Below are 18,767 nucleotides of genomic sequence, written 5' to 3' on the forward strand. Positions count from 1 at the left end.
TATATATATATACACACACACACACATATATATATGTATATATATATGTGCACATGTGGACATGTGCTCTCCCTCTCTCTCAAAATAAATAAACATATAAAAAAAAGAATTACAAACAAATCCGTCAAAGTAAGATTGACAGAAAATTTCTAATATTTATAGGGCTTATCTACAGTTTCCAAATCATAAATTTGGGGGCTACTGGCAGGAAGCCCACTAGTTGATCCATTCTGTGAAGCTGAAAACAGAGAAAGATAATGAATGAGGCTGTCAGAACCAAATGACATTGGATTTCACAGCTGCTTTCAGCTGCACATAGAAACACAGCAGCAGTCAGTCCAGTACCTTGGCTTTGATGCAGTGATTTCCACTTCCTGTATCATTTAAACATGGTGGAATTGTTATGAAGACGTGTGCTATGCATCCCAGTTTCTTGGATAGTGTTCTTCATAGTTTTTATATATTGATTGTAATGTATGAAGTGGATTTTTAGCTTTAGTTAAAAGTGAGCTTAGGGGTGTCTGGCTGGCTCAGTTGGGAGAGCCAACTCTTGATCTCAGGGTCATGAGTTCAAACCCTTCTGAGTTCAAGCCCCACATTGGGCATGGAGCCTATTTAAGTTAAAAAAAAAAAAAAAAAAGAAATCAAGCAGGGGCACCTGGGTGGCTCAGTGAATTAAGCATCCGACCTCCGTTCAGGTCGTGATCCCACAGTTCATGAGTTGGAGCCCCACGTCGGGCTCTGTGCTGACAGCTCAGAGCCTGGAGCCTGCTTCAGATTCTGTCTCTCCCTCTCTCTCTCAGCCCCTCCCCCACTTGGGCTCTGTCTCTCAAAAATAAATAACAACGAAAAAGTGAGCTGATTTTTCATCCATCATGTGACTTGAAGTTAATTACTTGATTTAAGAGCTTTCATTTGCTAAATGATCCGATCAGAAATTTCTTGCCTCTGAGATTCTTTCCAGTTATGGTTGTGGATTATTCCAATTCTTTAGTTAAAGTGGTATATTTCTGGGGTGCCTGGGTGGCTCAGTTGGTTAAGTGTCCAACTCCGGCTCAGGTCATGATCCCACAGTTCATGAGTTCGAGACCCATGTTGGGCTCTGTGCTGACAGCTCAGAGCCTGGAGTCTGCTTCAGATTCTGTATCTCCCTTTCCCTTTACCCCTTGCCCACTCACACTTTGTCTCTCTCTCTCTCTCAAAAACAAACATTAAAACATTTTTAAGCGGTGTATTTCTTCTAAGATCAAAATAGAAAACCTATTTTCTTTATTTTTTTTAATGTTTATTTACTTTTGAGAGAGAGAGAGAAACAGAGTGTGATCAGGGGATGGGCAAAGAGAGAGGAAGACAGAGAATCAGAAGCAGGGTCCAGGCTCTGAACTGTCAGCACAGAGTCCAACGCGGGGCTGGAACTCCTGGACTGTGAGCCTGATGGGGTGGGGGGAAGGTCAGATCCACAAACCATGAGATCATGACCTGAGCCGAAGTTGGATGCTTAACCAACTGAACCACCCAGGTGCCCCAAAAACATATTTTCTTTAAAAGAAATTTATGTGGTAGCTTATTTTATGAAATATGTTAGATGCGTGAAATGTATAATTAAGAATAGAACAAAATTCCATGTACCCATCATCCAACTAAAATTTAGAACATTACAGTTTTTCATCTATCCTGTTGGCAAAATCCTTAAGTTTGACAAAATCTTATTGGCAAGTCTGCAGGGAAATAGGCATTTTCATACATTACTGGTGGGAGTGCAGAAATGGTATGAGAATTTAACAATATCTAGCAAAATTACATATGCATTTAACATTAAACAGCATATAACTATAACTGTATCTCAAAGATATATAGGCAGAAATATGAAATGATGTATGCATAAGGTTATTCATTATAGTAGTATTTTTATCATAGCCAAAGTTTCTAAACCATCTAATGTCCATTAATAAGGGATTGGTTTAAGAAATAATGGTACATCCAGGGGCACCTGGTGGCTCAGTTGGTTAAGCGTCTGATTTCAGTTCGGGTCATGATCTCACGGTCTGTGGGTTTGAGCCCCGTGTCGGGCTCTGTGCTGACAGCTCACAGCCTGGAGCCTGCTTTGGATTCTGTGTCTCCCTCTCTCTCTGCACCTCCCCTGCTTGCTCTCTGTTTCTCTCTCTTTCAGAAATAAACATTAAAAATTAAAAAAAAATAATGGTACATCCATATAATGAGATCCTATACCCAGGTTAAAAAAAAAACAAACTCTATAAAATGCTATGGAATATGTACAGTATGCTAGCCTCTGTGTAAGAAAGAGGGACTATGAATGTGTGTGTGTTATTTTTTAAAGTAACAATAGAAAGATAAACCAAAAGCCAATATAAAATGGTTACCGATAGTAGAAGGAAAAAAATAGGAAGCAGGAGATGTCAAATAAACTTATGAAAAGGTACTCAACATTATATGTCATAAGAGAATTGCAAATTAAAAACAATCAATTGCCACTACATACACATTAGAATGGCTAACATCCAAAACGCTGATAGTACCCAATATTGGCAAGGATGTGGTATAACAGGAACTCTCCTTCATTTCTCGTAGAAATACAAAATGGTGCAAGCCACTTTGGAAAACGGTTTGGCAGTTTCTTACAAAACTAAATGTATTTTTTTACCATATGATCCAGGAATCACACCCCTTGGTACTTACCCAGATGAGTTTAAAACGTATCTGCCCAAACACCTGCACATGGACGTCTATAGCAGCTTTATTCATAATTGTTAAAACTTTGAAGCAACAAGATGTCCTTCAGTAGGTGAACAGATAAACAGCTGTGGTCCATCCAGACAGTGGAGTATTATTCAGTTCCATAAAAAGAAGTGAGCTATCAGAGGGCAAAAAGACACAGAGGAATCTTAAATGCATATGGCTAAGTGAAAGAAGCAAATATGGAAAGGCTATATACTGTATGATTCCAACTATATGGCATTCTGGAAAAGGGGAAAAAAAGACACTATGGAGATAGTAAAGAGACCAGTGATCTCCAGGAGTTCTGAGGGAGGAGGGATGAAAGAAGGGAGGGATGAATAAATGGAGCATAGGGGATTTTTAGGGTTGTGAAACTATTCTGTATCCTACTGTAATGGGGGATACATGTTATCATATGTATCAAACCCTATAGAATGTACAACACAAAGAATGAACCTTAACATAAAACACAGTCTTTAGTTAATAATAATGTATCAGTATTGGCTCATCAATTGTAACAAACATGCCACACTAATGCAAGATGTTAATAAAGCAGAGGGGAACCTGGGTGGTTCAGTTAGATAAATGTCTGACTCTTTGTTTTTGGCTCAGATCATGATCTCATGATTTCATGTGTTTGAGCCCCATGTCTGGCTCTGTGCTGACAGTGTGGAGCCTGCTCGGGATTCTCTCTCTCCCTTCTCTCTGCCCCTGCCCTGTTCATGCTGTCTCTGTCTCTCTCAAAATAAATAAATAAACTTAAACACATTTGTTTTTTGTTTTTTTAAAAAAAGACATTAATAAAGGGGAAAGCGTGGGGGGGTGGTTGGGGGGGTATATGGGAACTCTGTTCTTTCTGTCCATTTTTCTGTAAACCTAAAATTGCCTTCAAAAGATAAAATCTATTAAATAAGAGATGGAAATAAACCTTTCGGAATGAAATTTGTCAGGATGGTTTTGATCTGGAACCATGCAGATGTGGTTATAAAATGACTTAAAAACATAAAATTAACTTAAAAAAAATAAAGGAACAAAGCAATCCCTAAAACTCCAAATCAGATTGAAACAATTGAACTCAGTTCTACATCAAGTTGATGGCACGACCAGAGAAGAGCTATTTTAGGTGACTGTGAAAGCGATATTTCGACTACATTTTTTTGTGGGATGTATTCTAAGGACAAAAAGAATGACAAAGAAATCTTAACCTGTATTTAGTCGTTTCATTGTTAATTAAAATACTATGATTGCTCTTTGAAATTGTTATTTTAAAATACATATGCACAGGGGTGCCTGGGTGGCTCAGTCGGTTAAGCGTCCAACTTCAGTTCAGGTCATGATTGTGGTTCATGAGTTCGAGCCCTGTGTCGGGCTTTATGCTGACAGCTCAGAGCCTGGATCCTGCTTCGGATTCTGTGTCTCCCTCTCTTTTTGCCCCTCCCCTGCTTTCTCTCTCTCTCTCAAAAATAGATAAAACATTAAAAAAAGAACATATATACATATATCCTATTGTAAATATTAATTAACCGTGTATTTGCATTTTCCTACCGTGTATGTTTTAATCATGTATTTCGATCCTCCAGGAAAGCAAATATTTATGCTAATGTTATGAAACCAGAATTGTTAGCTTAAGAGAACAGAGATAAAATATAAAATTAAAAATTAGGTGAAATTTCTATCTTTAAATTGAAAATATCAGTATGAACTCATTATTTACTTTTCTCTTTCTAAAAAAAATGGTTATTTCCTTGTTCTGCCAACTGGAAAGTTCTGGAAGTAATAATAACTTTACTTATTCATAAGTTAATAACTTAGTAGGGATGCAGTAAGCAACTCTAGTGCCCAGATTGTTGTCTCAAAATACCAAGGAAGCAAATTCTTTATTGAAATAGCTCATTTCAGGGGTGCCTGGGTGGCTCAGCTGGTTAAGCATCCGGCTTCTGCTCAGGTCATGATCTTGCAGTCAATGAGCTCAAGCCCCGCATCGGGCTCTGTGCTGACAGCTCAGAGCCTGGAGCCTGCTTCAGATTCTGTGTCTCCCTATCTCTCTCTGCTCCTCCCCTGCTCGTGCTCTGTCTCTCTCTGTTTCTCAAAAATGAATAAATGTTAAGAAAGAAAGGAAGAAAGAAAGAAAGAAAGAAAGAAAGAAAGAAAGAAAGAAAAAGATAGCTCATTTCAGATCTAGAATAGGAAACATCCTGGTGAAAATGGGGCCTGAAAAACAGGAAGCTATCAAACACTACACGGGGCTATGTTAAAATGACCAAAGAGCCAAACTGAAGAAGCTCCACTGGCTAAAATTGGCAACAATGCGAGCATCGGAAAGAATAATAAGACACCCACCACATGGTCTAATCGAGCAAAGGGATTCAGAGAAATGATTTCATTTTAGGAATTTCTAGAAAAATCAACCCAAATCCATAGTGACAGAAAGCAGATCAGTGGTTGCTTAGGGCCAGGGATGGGGTAGGACTGACTGACTACTTAAACGGGCACAAAGGAACTGTTTTGATGATGGAAATGTTTTGTACCCTGGTTGTAGTGGTGGTTATTGGGTGTATACATTTTTCAAAACTCATTCAATTGTACTTTTTAAATGGGTGAATTTTATTGTGTATGAGTTATACTTGAAAGGCGATGTATTTTTTAATGTTTATTTATTTTGAGAGAGAGCAAGCATGCATGAGTGTGGGAGGGGCAGAGAGAGAGAGAGAGAGAGAGAGAGAGAGAATCCCAAGCAGCTCCCAGCTGTCAGCATAGAGCCTGACTCAGTGCTCAAACTCATGAGCTGTGAGATAATGACCTGAGCCCAAATCAAGAGTTGGAGGCTTAACCCACTGAGCCACCAAGCACTCCAAAGATAATGTGTTTTTATAGAAATAACCATGGCAATGGATAAAAGCCAAATATATAAAAATGCAGGAGTCCTTAATAATCTTCAAAAAAAAAAAAAAAACCCTTTTGGTCATCAAATTGCTAGGTTACCAGCTCATTATTTAAAAACTGATAAATGGAAATTATCAAACATATACCTCTTTTCCTTTATGGGCTAGACTTCAAGGGACCTATTCATTGATGAAGGAAAGTTCTTTATAGAATTGCAATTAATAGATGCAGGAATGATAAAGTTAGATTACCATTTTTGAAATGGTGGATCTAAGCAATGATTATTAATGGTTGCTAAAACCATGAGGTGAAAGGCTGATGAGGGACCTTATTATTACATGTATTGACGGATGAGGTAGGCCACATTTGAACTGATTGCCAATCAGACATTATGTGCCTCTTAATGTGATACAATAGATAGTATATAGCCATCATATGGGAAGAAGTCTTGCCTCAACAAATAAACCTGTGTCTAAAGCAAATCTCTTAATCTAACTTTGTTTACAGGACATACAATTCTATACTCATTAAAATGATAAAGCTTGAAAAGTCTGATCTTAGCAAGCTTGATGAAGATGTGTAACCAAGGGAATTATCACATCCTACTGGTAGGAGGAGTGCAGTTTGGCCCAAGCCCTTTGAGTTTGACAATCTTTTACTCATGGGGGAAAGTCACCTTCCTGCCACTAGATGGTGCTTATTGGCTTTTGAGTAGTTGATTGCCTTGTCTTCTATTACGTTGCTTCATTTCTCTTATTACTTCTGGTGGATCTCTGGAGGAAAAGACTAGAGTCTCACCAAGCAGTTGTAATCTAGATCCAGGCAGCCAGATCAGCCATATCTGCTTTCTGGCTGTTGCACAATGTTGGCCCTGGAGACATATCACTGAGACTTGCTGTCTCCCCAAGACACTTACTTTATTCAGTTCCTTAGCAGTATCTACCTTTAATACCGTGTCGAGAGTATTTTTCTGAAGGATATGTCTTTTCAATATGTTCTTATTATTTGCAATAAGACCGTAATAGGAATAGCTACAGTCCCTATGTTAAGAGCATTTCAAAGTTACAGAAAAGGATACAAAGAAATCCTGTATACTCTTCACCCAGGACCCACGTTCCCTACTTATTAATATTCTACCATTCTCTCCCTGTCCCTTTCTCCCTTCCTTCCCCCTGCCTCCACCTTCTCATTATCTCTCATATATTAATATATAAAATATAATCATATTTAATTTTCTAAACCATTCAAGAGTAACTTGCAGACATGATGCACCATTGGCTTTCTAAACAAGGACACACTCTACAAAATTACAGCATACCTATCAAAATCAGGAAATTAGCATTGATATAGTACTATCTAACCCACAGACCTCATCCATATTTCATCAATTACCCCAACACTGTCCATGATAGCAAACATAAAACAAAACAAGGAAAAAACAAAACAAATAATTTTTTTAAAACCTGCCTATTTCCCCCTTTCTTTTTTGTTCTAGGGCCCAACCCAGAATCATGCACAGCACTGAGTGGTCTTGTGTATTCTTCAATTGGGTTTTTCTTGTCTTTAAGATCTTGACATTTCTGAAGGCCAGACATTTTGTATAACCTTCAGTTTATATTTTTCTATTGTTTCCTCATGACTAGATTCAGGTTATAGTTCGGGGGGGGGGGGCAGGAGTATCACAAATGTGATGCTATGTTCTTAATGCATCGTATCTGGAGATATACAATGTCAATTTGTCTTGCAACAGGTAATATGGACTCTTCTTCTTGTGTTTTTCCACCGCAAAGCTAATTAATTAGTTATTAATCTAAAAATCATTTCTAAGTATTTTATGGGGAGATACTTTGGGACTGTGTAAATATCCTTTTTCTCATCAAACTTTCACCCACTATTTTGTCTGAATCAATAATTACTAGGGTGCTACCATGTGCTGATTTTCTAATTACATCATTCATTCTGCATTAGTTAGTTGGCATTCTACCATAAGGTGTAACTCTATTCATTTCTTTGTATCAGTGTAAACTTATGGATTCCTATTTTATTCAGTAGTTTATAATCCATTACTAATATTATTTATTTTGATGCTCAGTTATTTATTTTGATGCTCAGTTTCATATTTGGCCGGTGAGAGCCCCTTCAGGTTGAATCCTGTGTCCTTTAACATGTTCTCAATATTTTTTGAGAGCTTCCTTATTTTCTGGAGCAGATTGATGTTTCAGACTCATCTTGTGTTTTCCTTGGAACAGCCATGGAATTGGCAACTTATGAACCTTCTTTCCTTTAAGGAAGGTGTTTAGAAACCAAGATCTGGGTGCTAAGTTGCTCTTTGCTGTAAGAGTGCCATTGGTTTCAGGCCTCTTGGCTAAAAGAGCCAGGAAATGCTCTATGCCTGTCCAACATTTACATCTACCTATACATCAAAACAACAATGAGTTCACATAGTTGTTTATACATCCAGTCCAATCCCACAGAGTTTATTCCAGTTGTCCCCTTTCTATATTGTACTCCTTCTCCGATGATGAGAACAGTGTCTCCCATCATCAATAATACACTTATTTTCCCTGTAAGTAACCAATATCCGGATCAAGGGAACCATCTCCTCCACCTCCTTGGTTGACGCCACCAGACCAAACCCACAGGCCACCTTCTCAGTCCCATCTTTGCCATACCTGCCAGTTACACTATTTAGTCCCTGTGACCCCAAACAGTCCCCGATCATTTGTGATTCCTCCCACCCCTTCACTGTGCACCCAAGATCAACCCCAAAGCCCTGACTATCCTGCCTCCTAAATATTTCCGGAATCTGTCTCCTTCTGTCAACTCTTTCCACGGATAGCTGGGAAAATTGTACCAACTGCCTAGCAAATCATTGATGTAACTGAGGGAGCTAGTAGATTCTTTCTCCCTCTCCCTCTCCCTCTAATGTTTTTTGGCTGGTGACCAATTATTAAGAGCCTTATTAGCCATTAGGTGGCACCTGGGGGCTCAGTCAATTAAAGAGTCTGACTTCGGCTCAGGTCATGATCTCATGGCTCGTGAGTTCAAGCCCGGCATCGGGCTTTGTGCTGATAGCTCAGAGCCTGGAGCCAGTTTTGGATTCTGTGTCTCTGTCTGTCTCTGCCCCTTCCCTGCTCATGCTCATACTCTGTCTCTGTCTCTCTCTCTCTCAGAAATAAATAAACATTAAAAAAAAAAAAAAAGCCTTATTAGCCATTAGGAGCAACATGTTCCCAGGCCATGCTTGCGCTCTTCCTGATAATTATTCAGAGCCAGGCATTGGGTGGGAGGAGTTTAGCCTTGGTCCTGGCCCAGTAGGTGGAAAGTTCAGATGGCAGAGCTGCTCTGTTTGAAGGATGAAGGAAGTGGCAGAAGGTGAAAGGCCATCTCTATTAGTTCAGCCCCACTGGTGGCTTGGTATCTTCTAGCTTCCAACCCTAACCTCTAAAGGGCAAAATTCGAAAGCTCAGCTCTTCTCTGTAATTCTGGCAGGTATGTAATGCAGCATTCATCAGCTACTAACTAATCGCTGAGCCTCTATGGGTAGGTAAGGGCAGCTGAGCTTGAGACACACCCTCTTTTCTGTGAATTTGCTCCAGGAGTAGAGTTGACTCACCTGCCTTTTAACTATCTCACATTGTCACTGACCTTGCCTCATCAGCCCAGAGTTGATCTAAGAGGTGGTGGTGGGGTAGGGTTGGGAAAAATGTCTTTTCTTCTGATTATGAAAGAAATCATTCCTTTCCAAAAATTTGGGGAAGATGAAAAGAAAATAAGGAAAACAAGAGTCATCCATAATCACACAATTATCTGATGTAATCTCTTCCAGTTTTTTCTGTGCTCTTATAAAACAACTTGGTATTACAATAGGTATTCACTTTTATATCTTGTTTTTCCTTAACATTCTATCAGTATTCTTCCATGGTCACTTAAAACCCTTTGAAAGTATTATTAGTGAAAAAATAGATGCATCCTAACAATACCTGAATTTTTACATTGAGGTTGTTTCCAGTTGTTTTACAATCATAAAGATTGCTGGAATAAGCATTTTTGTACATAATTTTGTCCATTGATAATTCTTTTCTTATGTTAGATTACCAGATGTAGAATTATCTGGCCAAAATCTATGAACATAGCTAAGTTCTTGGAACATACTGCTGGTTTGTTTCCCAAAAAGCTTGCTGGATCATACACTTTCATCAGCCATGTGGGAAAGTGAGTGCTCTTCTCACTCCAACACCACTGCACCATAAAGCATAGAAGAAGAAGTAAGATAGGATGATAAAAAGGAAGATAAATGGAAAAGAGAGATCAAGTAGTCACTTGAGGAAGAACGTTCACACCTGACCTCTATCCTTCTACATTAGGATTTGATGGTGAGATGTAGTCATTCTGATTTTCCTGGGAGCTGTTAGCCTTGTCCTATGTACACATCAAGGGAAAGAGAAGATTCTAAATTGTAAGGTGTTTTGATGGTGCTGGATGTTCAGCTTTATCATTTGGTAGGGAGGTAAAAAAAAAAAAAAAAAAAACATTGAATTGCCCAGGCTGGACATTTTAGAGCATCCCCTCTCTCCTTTCACATCTGATCAATCAACACCGCCAGTCACTCTGCCTCCTCTGTGTCTCCATATCTTTACCCCATTAGCTTCTCTGGTTCAGGCTGTCATCATTCTTCACCCAAACAAATGCAATGGCCTCCTAACAGATATCTCCCAAATCATCCTTCCCATCTAGCAATCTAAAGCATAAATCTAGCCATCCCATCTTCCTGTGTAAATACCCTCAAGGATGCCTAATTGACTACTGAATAAGGATCAAGCTCTTTTCTCTGAAGACAAGGGTCTTGATTATTCCCCCATCACTATTGCTTCATCTTTTACTGTCTCCTGCCTTGAGCCTTGTACTTCCTTAATAGCATACTATTTATAGTCACTGCCCAAACATCATTCTCTTTCTTGCCTGTACTTTGCTCATTCCCACTACCTAACATACCTTTTTCCCCTCCCTGATAATGGCTGGGATATGCCTTATTTTCAAAAATAGTAATTTCCCCTCCTTGGGATCATATTGCTTTGGTCAGGCTTGGCTCCAGGATTCACTTTGGCCATAACATGTGAGCAGAAGTTGTGTTTTTCACCTCCAAGGGCAAACTTAGAGAGTCAGAGTGTGGGTTGCTATGCTCTCCTCCCTGTCCCCATCCGACCTCTGCCACAGTAAGAGCAGCACTGTTCCAAGTCCCATCAACTTGGGACCTAAAGTGAAGATAGTATGAACAATCTTCAGTGGACATGAGGGAGGAATAAACCTTTGCTGCTGTGAGCCACTGAGATTTTGTAGTCACTTGTCACTGCAGCATGATGAATCCTATTTTGACTGATCCAATGGACATCTCCTAATCATCCTTCCCACAGGTACTGTGGCTAGTGAGGTCCCATAGTACGTGTAAGGCTGCATATCTCATGATGCAAATAGACTGCTTACTTGGGAACCATCATTGCGTGACTGTGGGCAGAAGGCAGTTTCTGCCTCTCACCAAGGCAGCCAAAAAGAACCAATACTTGCTCTCCCAGGTTCTCACAGCTAGGGAATAGGCATGTGACCCAAGGTCAGCCATTTGGAAACTCCCTAGTCAGGACTTTGAGTCTTGATACAAAGAAGTAAGAATGGCATATCACAGTGTTAATTCTGTTGCTGGTGGCAGCATCTGCTGTCCAGTGGAGCGACAGCATTGAGGGCAGAGTTAAGGGGATGCAGAGTCACAGTGAATGTCCAGTAGCGACAAGATAAGCAGACTGTTCTGGTGGTATGACCCAGCTGTATTCCAGGCTGCCTAGTCTCCCTGGCTTCTGCTCACTTTCTGAGCCTGCTTTGTCAGTGTTCCTACCAATTCTTTGATGCACCTAATATGCTTCCAATCAATCAATTTGCTCAAATTATTCAGAGCTGTTTTCCTATTGTCTGCAAGACAACTTGGGATCCAAGTTGGGGATCCAACTAATCCCCAGGGCTTGAAGTGACCTAGTCTCCACCTGGAGTCACATTTTAAAAGGCCAATCCTGCATCCAAAGAGACCTTTTAAAAAAAGTGCCAATATGTATCTAATTTCTCTGAAGAACGTTAAGAGGAATGCCATTTCTGATTTGTATTCACCCACACTTATTCCTGCTCTTTCCTCACCCACCACCACCCTGAGAGGGTTCTCCCTCTTAGAGCTTCTCTGGAGCCTCAAACTCCCAACCCACCTGCCTCTCCACCTCCGGACTGCCCAACTCTGGGACCTCTTTTCCTCTCGCCATCTGTCTCTCCTGGATCTTTGTTAGCTAGATCATCTTACCTAGTCTGTTTTGGTCCTTTTGTATTTTATTTCACCTCCTAGACCTTTTACCTCTCTACTCATTTTCTCAATTCTGCGTCTTCAACTCTGCAAAAACTCTGGGAGTGAAACTGGCCAAGACAAAATTCTCCTTAAAGTAGAGGTGGCAAAATGGCAGCCCCCAAGCCACAACCAGCCCTCCAACAACTTAGTTTCAGAGTGTTGCTCAAGTTGTTCAAGTGCGTTGCTGTTGTCTTTATTGAGTTCGTGGCCCACATTTAACAGTGGGAGAATTTTCAACAACAACAACAACAACAAAAAAACCTGGATTTCCAGGTCTTCTGAAAAATCAAAAGACCTGGCAACATTAGGATCCCATTTTTCCACTGTAAGAGTCAACTGAAATTCGGTAGCAGCTGCCCCCCTTTTACGGAATATCACTCCAGTTCTCCATGACCCCTCCCCAGTCTTCCCCACTCAAATTCTCCTTCTGGATCCTACAAGCATTTGAATTTGCTATCCCTGCTGTATAATTGTCCACCAGGAAGGGCAGGAAGCATCTATGTGATGAAAGAGTGTATTTTCTTTAGGGATGAGGGCTGAGAGTGAAAGGAAAGACAAAAGAAGGGAATATTTTGCATATTGTAAATCCAGTCCTGTTTAAAAAAAAAAAAAAAAAGACTGATGGGAAAAAAAAATGCACGAGAGAATAAGACACCTTCAAGTGAGAACCAGGGGGCCAGGAGGCAAGACAAACGGATTAAGGTGGCTTGCTGGTGAGAACAAAAAAAGTATAATGTCTACAACCTTCCATGAGCTTATGTTTTGTTTTGTTTTCATTTTTTTAATTAAGTTTCTAATTTTAATTCCAGTATAGTTAACATACAGTGTTTATATTAGTTTCAGGTGTACAATACAGTGATTCAACAGTTCCATACAGTACTCAGTGCTCATCATGGTAAGTGTCCTCTTTAATCCCCATCACCTAGTTCACCAATCCTCCCCCCTTCCCCCGCCACACTCCTCTGGTAACTATCAGTTTGTTCTCTATGATTAAGAGTTTGTTTCAGGGCACTCAGTCAGTTAAGCATCTGACTTCAGCCCAGGTCATGATCTTGCAGTTCTTGGGTTCAAGCCCCTCTTCGGGCTCTGTGCTGGTGGCTCAGAGCCTGGAGCCTGCTTTGAATTCTGTGTCTATCTGTCCCTCTCTGCCCCTCCCCCCGCTTGTGTTCTGTCCTGTTTCTCTCTCTCTCTCAAAAATAAGTAATACATTTTTTAAAAATTTAAAAAAAGAGTCTCTTATTTTCTTTCTCTCTCTCTCCCTCCCTCCCTCTCTCTTTTCATGACCTTATATTTTGAAGGCTCTCTCTCTCTCTCTTGCCATCCTCCACCCCTACCAACCCCAACCCCTTCTCTATACCTGAAAGGCAGAATCCTTGATGTTCCTCCAAGCTGCAGAGGAAGATATATAGTGCTCATAATTTAGTAGCAAACTACATTTGATTCCATGTTAAATGCAGAGTAACAGTGAATGGAAAGTTTTTGAAAGGAATCATAAGATCAAATATTTCAAAAGGAATACTTATTTTCCAAAGTTTGCTCATATGTCTTTTAATCCTAATTTACATATGCAGTGTTAGGTTTGTTTAAAGTTAGATGCCTCTAAATTATCAAACAAGTGGCACCAAAATTCCTTGTACCAAGTTTATTGTTTTCTTACAACTTTGTCATAGTTCTTCACTGAAAGAACTTATCTGACATCTGTAGCTCTATGTTATATCTGTATTTATATTTGAAACAGAGTTTCAACTCTTTTATACCCCATGGTTGTGAGTAAAAATAATATAGTAAGGTGCAGGCTGGTAGAGGAGAAACCTATGGTAACATTTAAGGCAGAGAGGGTCAGTGAAATACTGGATTATTAAGGAACTCCGCCTTAACATGATTCACCCTTGTAGAATTCAGGGATTTTAATATTTATAAATAACATATTACATTCATGCTTCTCACGGGAGTTCTGAGAGTTGACTACAGCTTAGAAGGAAAGGAGAAAGAGAGGTAAATTGGGAGTAGAGAAATGCTGTTTCATGTTTGCTGAATATATTTAAAAGAGAGAAGTTGTAAATGGCGGATTTGGGTTACTTTACTGTTCTGTGTTAGCTTCCGTTTCTTGTCACTTTAGTCTCTCGTAACGTTTGGTTATTTCATATATTGTAATCATGGACAGCAGAATTTTTTTTACAAACTGATTCCTTGAAAGTAAAATGAGGTAACCATTTTGGAGAATAGTTGGGAATATCTAGTTAACGTGAAGATACATATACCATGTGAGCCAGAAATTCTTCCTGTAGGATATATACCGGAGAGAAAACTCTTACATCTGTGTGCAAGGAGACCTGTACAAGAATATAGTTGCAGTATTGTTGGATATAATATCGATTAACAGTAGAATGGAGAAAGGAATTGTAACCTATTCATTAAACTGACTACCATACAGTAACAAAAAAGAATGAACTAGGGCTACCTGTATAATTATGGAGGGACCTCACAAATATAATGTTGTGGGGAAAAGCAGACTGCAAGAGAACACAGTACGACAATACAAAAGCATTTAAAACTGTGTCTCATGGTCACACAGATGCTCTAGAGTTAGAATGAACTCCAACCCACCGCTGCTACTTACTAATAGTGTGTTCTTAATAAGTCACTTATCTCCACTGTCCTCAGTTTCCTTATCTGTAAAGCAGGGATAATAGCTGTTTGTACTTTGTATGGTTATTGGGAAAGTGAAAATGGTCAGTACTGAAATACTAAGAAAAATACATGGTATTATTTTTCATACAGTGTATATTGAGTCTAAAATCATGTAAAACATTTTTGTATATTATGTACGAATGTATCTATGCTGGTAAAAATAAATATACATGAAGGAAAATGAAAATACAAATTCCTGATAGTGGTTATCTCCTGGACAGAGAGATGTTTCTTTTTTTTTTTTTTTAATGTTTTTATTTATTTTTTTTAATTTTTTTTAACATTTATTTATTTTTGAGACAGAGAGAGAGAGAGAGAGAGAGAGAGCATGAACAGGGGAGGGTCAGAGGAAGAGGGAGACATAGAATCTGAAACAGGCTCCAGGCTCTGAGCTGTCAGCACAGAGCCCGACGTGGGGCTCGAACCCACGGACTGCCAGATCATGACCTGAGCCGAAGTCGGACGCTTAACCGACTGAGCCACCCAGGCGCCCCACGTTTTTATTTATTTTTGAGACAGAGAGAGATAGAGCATGAAGGGGGGAGGGGCAGAGAGAGAAGGAGACACAGAATCGGAAGCAGGCTCCAGGCTCTGAGCCATCAGCCCAGAGCCTGACACGGGGCTCGAACTCACGGACCGCGAGATCGTGACCTGAGCTGAAGTCGGGCGCTTAACCGACTGCACCACCCAGGCACCGCGAGAGATGTTTCTTGAGCTGTGATACCCATCACAGTTGTGATACCCAACAAATACATGAGTACTTGTTACTATACTTCTTATGCCTTTGTGTATGATTGAACTATTTCATGATACAATTTAAGTCAAATGAATGAAACCTACGTTTAAAACTGTGTACACAGTGTACCCAAATTTCTGACAGTTTGGAAAATAGAGGGAAAATCAAATTATACCATCTTAACCTTCAATTTAAAATATTAAGTAGTTCTTTCAACATCTGAGTGATTTGGGTGAATACAACCATTATTTCCGCAATGTTCGTAATAGCCAAAATCAACCCAGATGGCTATCAATGAGAGAATGAATAAACAAAATGTGGTATATCCATACGATGGAAGGAAATTCAGCAATAAAAAAGGAATGAAATGATAATATATGACACAACTTGGATGCAGTTCAAAAACTTTAAGCTCAGTAAAAAGAGCCAGACACAGGGGTGCCTGGGTGGCTCAGTCGGTTAAGCGTCCGACTTCAGCTCAGGTCACGATCTCACGGTCTGTGAGTCCGTGAGTTCGAGCCCCATGTCGGGCTCTGGGCTGATGGCTCAGAGCCTGGAGCCTGCTTCCGATTCTGTGTCTCCCTCTCTCTCTGCCCCTCCCCTGTTCATGCTCTATCTCTCTCTGTCTCAAAAATAAATAAATATTAAAAAAAAAATTAAAAGAAAAAAGAGCCAGACACAAAATATCACATGTTGTATAATTTCATTTACATGAAATATCTAGAAAAAGCCAAAAAAAAAAAAAAAGTGCCAAAAATAGATTAGTGGTTACCTAGATTTGCAGGGGAGGGAACAAGGGGTGACTGCAGATGAGCACAAATGTTGTTTAGAGGATGATGGAAATATTCTACAATTTAATGGTGGTGATGGTTGCACAATTTTGTGTATTTACTAAAATTCATCATGGGTAAAATGGTTGAATATTATGGTATGTAATTTATATGTCAAAAAAGCTGTTTTAAAAAACAGACTTTTGGGGATGCCTGGGTGGCTCAGTCGGTTAAGCGTCCGATTTTGACTCAGGCCATGATCTTGCAGTTCACGGGTTCCAGCCCCACATCAGGCTCTGTGCTGACAGCTCAGAGCCTGGAGCCTGCTTCAGATTCTGTGTCTCCCTCGCTCTCTGCCCCTCCCTGACTCACGCTCTGTCTCTCTCTGTCTCAAAAAAAAATTTTTTTAATGTTTATTTATTTATTTTGAGAGAGAGAGAGAGAGAGAGTGAGCAATGGTGGGGGGACAGAGAGAGGGAGAGAGAGAAAATCCCAAGCAAGGTCCACACTGTCAGCCGAGAGCCTTATGGAGGGTTTGATTTCATGAACCATGAGATCATGACCTGAGCCAAAATCAAGAGTCAGGTAACTGACTGAGCCACCCAGGCACCCCAACAGTTTTTCTTTTTTTTCCTTTTTTTTTTTTTTTTTTTTTTTTAAAGACAGAGAGCAGGGGAGAGGGGCAGAGGAAAAAAAGAGAGAGAGAGAATCTCAAACAAGCTGTACACTCAGCGCCGAACCCCATGCAGGACTCCATCTCACAAGTGTAAGATCTTAATCCCAGCCAAAATCAAGAGTCAGACACTTAACCTACTGTACCACCCAGGTGCCCCTAAAAAAATAGTCTTTTATAGAAGAAACAGGTATGCTTGAAGAAGGAGGGAGGGCATGTAATTTCAGTTTATAGACATGAATGTGGTAGAATATAAACCTGAAAAAGGACCCTGAAACCTAGCCCATTAAACTATGTCAGTTGAAACGTTCCAGGTAGGTAAAGGAGGAGACTGAAAGCAAAGCTTCCTGTCAGTCACAGTCTCTGGAAAGAGGCCACCTTGTTGGAAGACCCTTACCAACATGGAACAGCCCTAGCAGAAAAAAAAATAGTAATGATAGCACATTCGGTAGAGAGAAATCTGGAGATGATGCTCCTGATTCTCCATGTTCTCTGGTTTGCCAGAGATTCAGAAGTTCCTGCGTACCCTGAATTGGGGAAGGTGGGCACCACGGCCTGAAAAAGAGAATAAACTGAAAGCTTAGGACCCTGGAACCAAATAGTGTGTACATATTGATGTTCCCCAATATAACTTGGATCTGACATCTAGCTCAAGGCTCCCATCTTCAATAGCCAACTTGATATCTACCCTTAGGTACTTCACACAAATATCAAACTAAACATTGCCCTGAATGGCACTTTTGATTTCTAGAGCCCCCCATCTCCCCCCACCCCACCACCCTCCCAGGTTGCCACTCCCCCCCACGTCCACCGTCACAGCCTCTTCAGGACACAGAATCCACCGTCCGTATCTCCACTGCCACAACCTGGTCTTGGCCACCATCATTTCTCTCCTGAACAAAGTACCCACCTCTTAACTGGCCTCTCCATTTCCATTTTCACTGTCCTCCAATACAACAGCAAAAACTCTCACTTTTTTTTTTTAAGCTTATTTTTTAAAATAATCTCTTCACCCAACGTGTAGCTCAAATCCACGACCCTGAGATCAAGAGTCATAGGCTCTTCTGACTGAGCCAGCCAGACACCCCGTAAAAGTCATTTTTGTAATGTTAACGTGGGTCCTGTCGCTCCAGGGCTTAAAACTCTTCAATAGTTTCCCATTGTACACAGAATAAATCCAAACTCCTTTTGTTGGATGGTTGGGCCCTGAACAATCTGGCTCCTGCCTAAATCCCACTGCCCACCGCCCCACCACCCCCGTACCACCAGCATACTCCTCTTACTTGTTGTGCTTATTTGCATTTGTTTTTCTCTCAATTTTCACATTTCCTAAGCTTTTCCCATCTCAAGGCACTTATTGTTTCTTGAGTTTGTACTATCTTCTGCCTTCTTATCTGCCACATTTCAGCTTAACGATGCTCTCTCAAAGTCACCTTCTCCAATGACTCTCTGTGAGTTAGCCTCCCTTTTTACTCTCTGCCTTTGTCCCATTTTGTTTTCTTTATAGCACTTTTCACAATTTGTAATGATTTTCTGTCGGCTTGCTTATATCTGGGCTGCGCCTCTTATGAGAATTGGAACTATGAACAATATGTTGCTTACTATTGTAGCCCCAGCATCCAGCACACTATGTGGAATGTTGTAGCAACTCAACAAAGATTAGCTGAATGGAACCACTTAGAAAACTACTTGAATATTTCCTCCTATTGTTCAGGTTTCAGAAAGAAACATTTTCTTGGCTGGATCAGGACTGTTTTGATTATAAGGAATGGGAGCCCATTTAAGCCTAAATAAAAGGGAGATTTATTGTGCAGACACAGGGTTCTCTCGGGAAGCTGGAGGGCAAAGGTACCGATGTGTCTTAGGAAAGAACTCAAAGCAGAAATTGGGATAATGTAG

The 18,767-nt window shown here is 40.2% G+C and overlaps 1 long non-coding RNA gene across 2 annotated transcripts in view; it reads left to right on the top strand.

Moving 5' to 3' along the window:
• Positions 1-18,767, top strand: part of LOC125923627 (uncharacterized) — a 61,823-nt gene that overhangs the window by 31,506 nt on the left and 11,550 nt on the right. For both annotated transcript variants that reach the window (XR_007458103.1, XR_007458104.1), the window contains exon 4: positions 12,836-12,893. This is a non-coding gene — a long non-coding RNA (uncharacterized LOC125923627). The remainder of the gene's footprint in view (positions 1-12,835; positions 12,894-18,767) is intronic.

This window comes from Panthera uncia, chromosome B1 (genome assembly GCF_023721935.1).
Source record: "Panthera uncia isolate 11264 chromosome B1, Puncia_PCG_1.0, whole genome shotgun sequence".
In the NCBI taxonomy this organism is placed as follows: domain Eukaryota; kingdom Metazoa; phylum Chordata; class Mammalia; order Carnivora; family Felidae; genus Panthera; species Panthera uncia.